The sequence below is a fragment of the Panthera pardus genome, unplaced genomic scaffold (genome assembly GCF_024362965.1).
Source record: "Panthera pardus isolate Hobbes unplaced genomic scaffold, ASM2436296v1 HiC_scaffold_1, whole genome shotgun sequence".
In the NCBI taxonomy this organism is placed as follows: Eukaryota; Metazoa; Chordata; class Mammalia; order Carnivora; family Felidae; genus Panthera; species Panthera pardus.
In genome coordinates this window covers 79152777-79160014 of record NW_026526654.1, presented here as the reverse complement: position 1 = coordinate 79160014, position 7238 = coordinate 79152777, and the positions used below count along the sequence as shown (strand labels likewise).

Below are 7238 nucleotides of genomic sequence, written 5' to 3'. Positions count from 1 at the left end.
AAATCTTTATTACGCTGTATGTTAACTAACTTGGATGTAATTTAAAAAAATAATTTAAAAAAAGTGAACTAATATACCTACCTAGCAACCACAATCCCTTTCTTCTTTGGTGTTGTAGAGTCCCGATTTTGTTAAAGATTATAATGTGCCATTATTGGTTTAAGGCAATCATGTCACTTCTGTTACTGTTTGCTAGATAACTTTCCTTCCCAGACTTCCTTGCAGCTGGTGGTGACCAAGGTGACCTAGTTCTGGCCAAGGAGACATAAAGGGAAATCTTACTTTGGGGGAAGATTTTCCTCTTGATAAAAACAAAGCTCTTTTCTGTCTATCCCTTTCTTTCCTATTTGTGTGATATCTGGAACTGTGGAAGCCATCTTGTCACCATGAAGTCACATGTTCAAGGATGAGAGGTCCACACACTGCAGATGCCCAAACAGGGTGAGAAAAGCCTGGGCTTTTGACTGCATTGTTAAGCTTCAGAACAAACCCTGGGACCATCTACCTCCAGCCTCTCACCAAGAAAACAGTGATCATCATTATGGTTCAAACCACTGTCGGCCAGGTCTTCTGTAATGGCAGCCCAGTGCATTGTTGGGTGGTAAGGGTACGGTGAAGGTGGAGGAGAGGGGTGTGGGTGACAAATTAAGGAGGTGTGTGTCATAGTGCTGTGAGAAGCACACTGAGAATTGAAGAACTTTTCCTAATTAGCTGCGTAACCTTGAGTAACTCACTCACCTCTCGGGGCTGCAATTTCCTCTCTGGAGAGAAGGCATTTAACTAGATGATGTCTAAGGTTTTCACAGCTCGAACACTGACTCTGAACACACAGTCAAGTCTCTGAGTACCACAGCTGGGCAAATATTCACAGAGGATTTTGGAGAATTATTAATTATGCCCAAAGAAAAGACCAGGGATAGTTGTTCTATAGCAAATGCTTAGCTCTGGGCTTGTAAATAATGAGTTTCTTCTTCGTTTCTGAGCTCGTGTCTAATGTAAGTCTTACCTGCTCTAGGGGACTTTCATCAAATGCTCATTAGATGCCTTGTTTATAAAAAATGATTTGCATGCAAGGAGCAAATGCTTCCTTTTCAGGAGCAGGTGTTGTGGGATGAGGAGAAACATGCTGGCTAATGCCTTGTCATCCAAATTCACAGAAATTTCTGGTATCCTGGGCAGGTTTGACACCATTCTGGGAAGAGAACTAAGAGACACATCTTCTGAATAAATTAGTCTATTTATTCAGTTTCTAGTTCTGTAGGGTAGAGCTTTGGCAGGATCCCAGAGAAGAAGCATCAGCTGGGGAAAAAATCACTTTATTTTCTGCTTTCGCCAACAGCATTTTCCTGCCCGGACTCTGCAAAAACGGACTTGCTTAGCTTTGCAGCCTCCCCCAGCTGCCACTGTTTCTCTGTGGCCTTCTGCTAACACATGCCCCCGGCTCGGTCAGATTTCTTCAGCTCTCGTATTCCCCCCCCCCCCCCCCCAAAACGATTTTTCTTTAATCTGTCCCTGATTTTCTCTGCAGTAATATGCACAAGCTTACCTTTTCCCCCCTGTTTCCTTCCAACTTCCATTATCTCCCTTGCTCGCCCTCTCCTCCTTTCTCCATCTACTGCCACGTTCTGAAAGGTTTCTTTGACTTTTGTGAAGTGATGTCCCTAAAATCTAATCAGAACTCTGGGTGTCATGATTATCTGATATCATCATGCAGACGTGTTTTGCCAGCTACTATTTGCTCTGCAGAGAGAATTGCACACTTAGGGTCTTGCTCTGTTGGGCAGAGCACTGAAGACCAGCTGAGCACGTGGATGTCATTCATTTACATACACATTTTACAAACCTTTATTGAAGATGACCATGGAATTCGAAAGCACTGAGCTAAGGACTATAAGGAGAAACAAATTACTTTCTGCACGAACATGTCCTGTCTGGAGCTTCCAAAGAGGAGGAGCAGGTGAGAATTTTAAAAGGAAAAATTTTCCCTCCTAGCGACACATACCTTAGGAGATACCAAGATTAAATGTATTTTATCATAACTGATTCGACCCAGCTGACGTGGACCCCAAACCAACCCCCTATTGGACCCAACTAAAGATTCTTTCCTGAGCAATGAACAGTTGGATCTGTTTGAACCCACCAGATACAGACCTGTAGACTGATTTCCGAGGTGCTGTTTTTCAACCTTTAATCACCGTGAACCCCTCTTTCCAGGTGACACAACCTGACTTTCCTCCCTCAGCTATTCAGCGAATTTCTTCACTCACGTGTGTTTCCTTGCCAGGCAAGTCAATAAACTTGGCTTTGTGGATTTTATTTATTTCATAACTCTGGTCGTCCTCATTTTATTTGTTTTCAGAATATAGGCTGTAGGGGAGCCAACTAATGTTTAACATCTGGCAGCAGCACAGAAGAAATTCTGAACATTGAAAACGACTAAAAGAAAAACAACCTAACCCAACCAAAAAACAAGCCAATAACAGCCACAGTAACATCATAACAGCAAATCTCACTCAGGAGACAAGGCCCTGCTAGGAAATGAGACCCACGATAACTTCCCAGCTCAGGTCATTTCTGACCAGGAGCTGGTTTCAACTGGATGAAGCCAATTTCAACAGCGGTCTGATCCAGATCTGAATATTGTTTTCCATGTTGGTGTGGCTTCTTTGTTCTGTTTAACATTCCAAGTTTAGCAGGCTGGTAAGGAACAAAGGCCGTAATTTTAACAAAAATTACCTGCCTTTTACTTTTCTAGTTATTTACCGGGTACTGCTGCAGCCTTTGGTTCGTTTAGGTAGGAATTAATGCACCTTTGGCTCTTATATTGTGATATCTGGATTTTCTCAGAAGAATCCTTCCAGAACTTGAGTTCGTTTTGCTTTGTGATCTTATTAAAGAAAGTCAGGAGATTTTTAGTTCCGAGCAGGGTTTCTGCAGCACATGTTTCAAACTCTGGGAATTATTGGAGGCCTGTACATCATTCCTCACTGAAGGAAACATCCGGCATTTTCCCCATACGTGTACTTTCCTCCTACATCAAGATGCTATTATGATTTGTTTTCCCCCTTATGGCAGATTACTAATATACCACATATTTGTGAAGGGAATTTGTTGAAAATATAGCAGAATACTTTTAATGTACTCCTTGTAGCTTTAAAGTAATACAGCCCAATCACGTTTCTGCCTCTGGCTGTTCCTATATTTTAGGGATTTTGGTCTGCAATATAAAGTACACAATGCTTCGCTTGTCTTAAGTCAGATGCGACTCAGTGTCTTTAATGGTGACCTTCCCTGTTCCCCGCTTGTTGTCATCTTTAAGTAAATGTTTATTCAGTGCCTACCACCCAGGGCTTTACCTTGGGCATATACAAAATGGTGTTTGAATGTATTCCCTCTGCCCTCTGAGAGCTCAAGTTAAGCCATCTTCCTCCCTCCCTCCCTTAAACGTTTGTTAGTGGGCAGAAGAGTGAACATAAGAGGAATCCTTTGATAATTCAAGAGACAAGCCAGAGCAAAGGCCCCACTCAGGAGTGAATGTTTAATGGCACTTTTCCAGAATGTAGAGAGGAGGATAGTGCAAATCAGTAGAGGCAGTATATCAAAGGAAGGAGGGAAAATAATGGTTATTTCTCTTCCTTTTGTAGAAATCTTCTTATGAGACATGGTTTCTTGAAGCTATCAGCTATCAATTGTTGCATAACAAATGACCCCCAAATTCAATGGCTTTATTAAAACAGCAATGGTTTATTATTTCCCGTGATTGTTAGGGTTGAAAATCTAGGCAGTTCTGTCGCTTGTCTGGCAATAAGAGTTGTAAGAGTTTGGGGCTGGACAGTCTATAATGGCCTCACTCGTTATCAGGAATTGATGCTGGCCATTGGCTGGGGTGTGTCTGTTCTCCTTGACGTGACCTCTTATCTTCCACTACACTAGAGTGGGCTTTTTCACAGCAGAGTCGTCTCACGGTCTTGAAGTCTGGGCTCTGGAACTTGTACGGTGCTACTTTTGCCACATTCTATTGGTTCCAAGCAGGACCTAAGGACATTCAGATTCAAGAAGTGGAGAAATAGATTCCACTTTTTAATGGGAATACCAAAGGGACATAGACCCGGGCAGGTGTGATTCATTGGGGACCATTAGTCTAACAATCTATCACAGCAGAAGCGGGGTCAGAAGACTGGGAATGAACAAGGAGGGGGATAATTTAAGAACCGAACATTCAGGCTTCCCCCAGAACCTTTGTCCTTGTCTTTAATTACGGAATCCTATGTGTCAGAAAATAATAGGTTGTCCCCAATTATTTGTTTCTGGGGATACAGATGCAAAGGGATGCCTTAGTGAAGGAAAAATGAGGGATGCCTACACTCTTATTAAAGTTTGGCATTTAGGGAATACTATATAAGACAGAAAAGCAGAAAATATTTAATTGCCAAAGAGATGAGGGGAAACAGAAGATTTTATCAGGCAAATATATACACATTCCAGATTATGTATGCACATTGGAACACACATATGAGATGCTTTCTGCTGTAAGATGATTTTAATTTTATGGTTGTAGCTTTTAAAGAGCATTTTCCTCTCTGTGTAGCCCTGCACTTCAGGGAGTCTGTCACCGAGTGATGAGCACATGGCTTTAACTGCAAGCCATGTGGGTCCTTTTGTTTAAGTGTCTTAGAGTCATAACCTCAAGTTTCCTCCACATAATCAAAAACACATGTTATTCTTTATTAAAGGAATGGATTCTAAAAAACCCGTTATAACTTTTTTTTTTTTAAAGTTGAGTATTAGTAATGATTCTCGTGGGGTTTCTGGGTGGCTCGGTCATTTGGGCGACAGACTTCGGCTCAGGTCATGATCTCACTGCTCCTGGTTTGGGCCCCACATTGGGCTCTGTGTAGACAGCTAGGAGCTTGGAGCCTGCTTCGGATCCTGTCTCTGTCTCTCCACCCCTCCCACACTCAAGCTCTCTCTCTTTCAGAAAAAAAAAAAAAGAAAGAAAGAAATGATTCTCATAGCACACATTTGTACCTTTCTCATCAATCCTTAACTTTCCCTATATTTAGATTCTGAATCTAACACCAATACTCTTTCCTAGGAGTTCTTCTCTTAGCAGGTACTATTGGCTTTCCATTGGAATGTCTAAAATACTGAAAAGGTTGTTGGACTGAATTAAAGAGGTGGCTTTAGTTTGCCTTTCCAGCATATCATGATTCTGTTTTATCTGTGTGCAGACGGGAAAAAATGCAAAATAAAGGTAAGGTGCCACAGAGATCATACTTATGTTTTTATTCACTGCTAATTTACCTGTGAGTTTTACCTTGGCAGGACTAGTAAAACACAGGTAGTTTATGTTCTCTCTTTCCATTGTTACCAAAAACCACTTCCTCATACACTGCCCTAACTTCGGGCTTCTATAGAAACTTTCCTGGTAGACCTATAATTGTTAACAGTTTGAAAACTAGTCTTCAAAGGTTTGGAATAGCAACTCAAACCACCTTTATTATATAAGTGCCATCTTATTTTTGGAGCCAGGACAACTCAGGTAAACAAGAAAATAAACAAGAAAATAAAAATCACTCAGAGATGACCACTCTTTATTTTTTATTATTTTTTAAAAATGTTTATTCATTTTTGAGAGAAGAGAGAGACCGAGTGCTAGCGGAGGAGGAGCAGAGAGAGGGAGACACAGACTCCAAAGCAGGCTCTAGGCTCCAAGCTGTGAGCACAGAGCCCGATGCGGGGCTTGAACTCACAAACTGTGAGATCATGACCTGAGCTGAAGTCGGACGCCCGACCTACCGAGCCACCCAGGCACCCCCAGAGATGACCATTCTTAATTATGTCCCAACCTGAATCATCTTTTTGAGAAGTATTCCAGTGAGCCTATCTAAGCCTCTTCCCCTGACAGTCCCTTCAAATTACACAAACAACTGTCTCTTCACCGATCAACCAAAGGCAGCAAGCAGCGTGAATCCGTCCTGAGTTGCCCTGTGGCGGTTCTGCATCAGTAGGGACTTGTCTTTAGCACTCCGGGTGGGTGTTGAAGACACTTCTTATTCCCTAGCTCTCTCAAGGGAGTTTTGGGGGTAATTAGACTCAGCTGACTTTCAATATGAACAAGATCAAAACCAAAAACTTTCTCAATCTTGAGTTACTGTAGTTGGATGAAAGTGAAGCCGTTACCAAGTGCAGCATCGGGTCTTGCGGCCCAAGGCCACCAGCAGAATGTCACCGTCTCCGAAGCTTAACGATTTCAGCCTTTATGTCGCCGCTTCCATTTTCACAGCCCGAACGCAATCGATTTCCACAGTCCACCGTGGAGGTGAGGATGGCAACGCCACACATTTCTGCAACGGATGCAACATCCTGTCGTTGGCCAATTATTTGCACAAACACTCAAAGTGTGCCTGCAACTCTGGGGGAGGCAGAGACCTCCTGAAGTGTCTCCGCTCTGAGGACGCTCAGGTGCTCGGGTCCCCTGCTCCAGACTAGCAGCCGTTTCAGCTGGCCACCGGGAGGATGTTGCAGGGCCAACCGCACAGAGTGGAGGCCAGTGGCATGTGCCTATTCGGCAGAAAAAAACGACGGCTCTACAGAGCGAGCGCGCAGATGACACCCCCTGGTGTTGGTGAGGACCGAGTAACAGGCACACGCTTAAACCGCTGCCGGGGCCTCTGCGACAGCAAGTCCCTGGGACACTCCGGAAATACAGTGACAGTGTGGTTATGCGTCACTACTCTAAGTGGTTGTGGAGAGTGTCATTGCATGGATGCACCACAATTTATTTAACTGTTGCCAATTGTTTGCTATTATAAACAGTGTGTGGTCGACGTCCGTATGCGTATTTCTCTGTGAAGTTGATCCAGTAGGTCCTTGGCAAAAATCCTCACGAATGGAAATCTACAGCGCCGGTACATGGTGTCAGGTGGCCATCTAGAAAGTCGCATATAAGATTATAAGTCGATGGCCGATGTTTTCTTGCAGTTTTTAACTAGAATGTGCATTTTTACATTCAGATATTTGCTCCGTCTGAAACTTATTTTGGTGGTAAAAGCCATTTTTTTCCAAAAGACTAAGTCAGTTTTCCCTACTCACTTTTACCCTCTACCAAGTTCTCATTCATACTTGAGTCTGTTTCTGCATTTTGTGCTACTGAGCTTTGTGCTAATTATTGTTTAATGCTTCAATTTTTGTACTTGTGTGATATGTTTTAATATCTAGTAGGACAATTATTTGCT

At 42.8% G+C, this 7238-nt stretch overlaps 1 long non-coding RNA gene across 1 annotated transcript; it reads left to right on the top strand.

Annotated features, from left to right (window-relative positions):
• Positions 1-354: 354 nt before the first annotated feature.
• On the top strand, positions 355-2316 carry LOC128776213 (uncharacterized). Its single transcript, XR_008421285.1, has 2 exons — positions 355-1957; positions 2215-2316. It is a non-coding gene; the product is annotated as an uncharacterized LOC128776213 (long non-coding RNA).
• The last annotated feature ends 4922 nt before the right edge of the window (positions 2317-7238 follow it).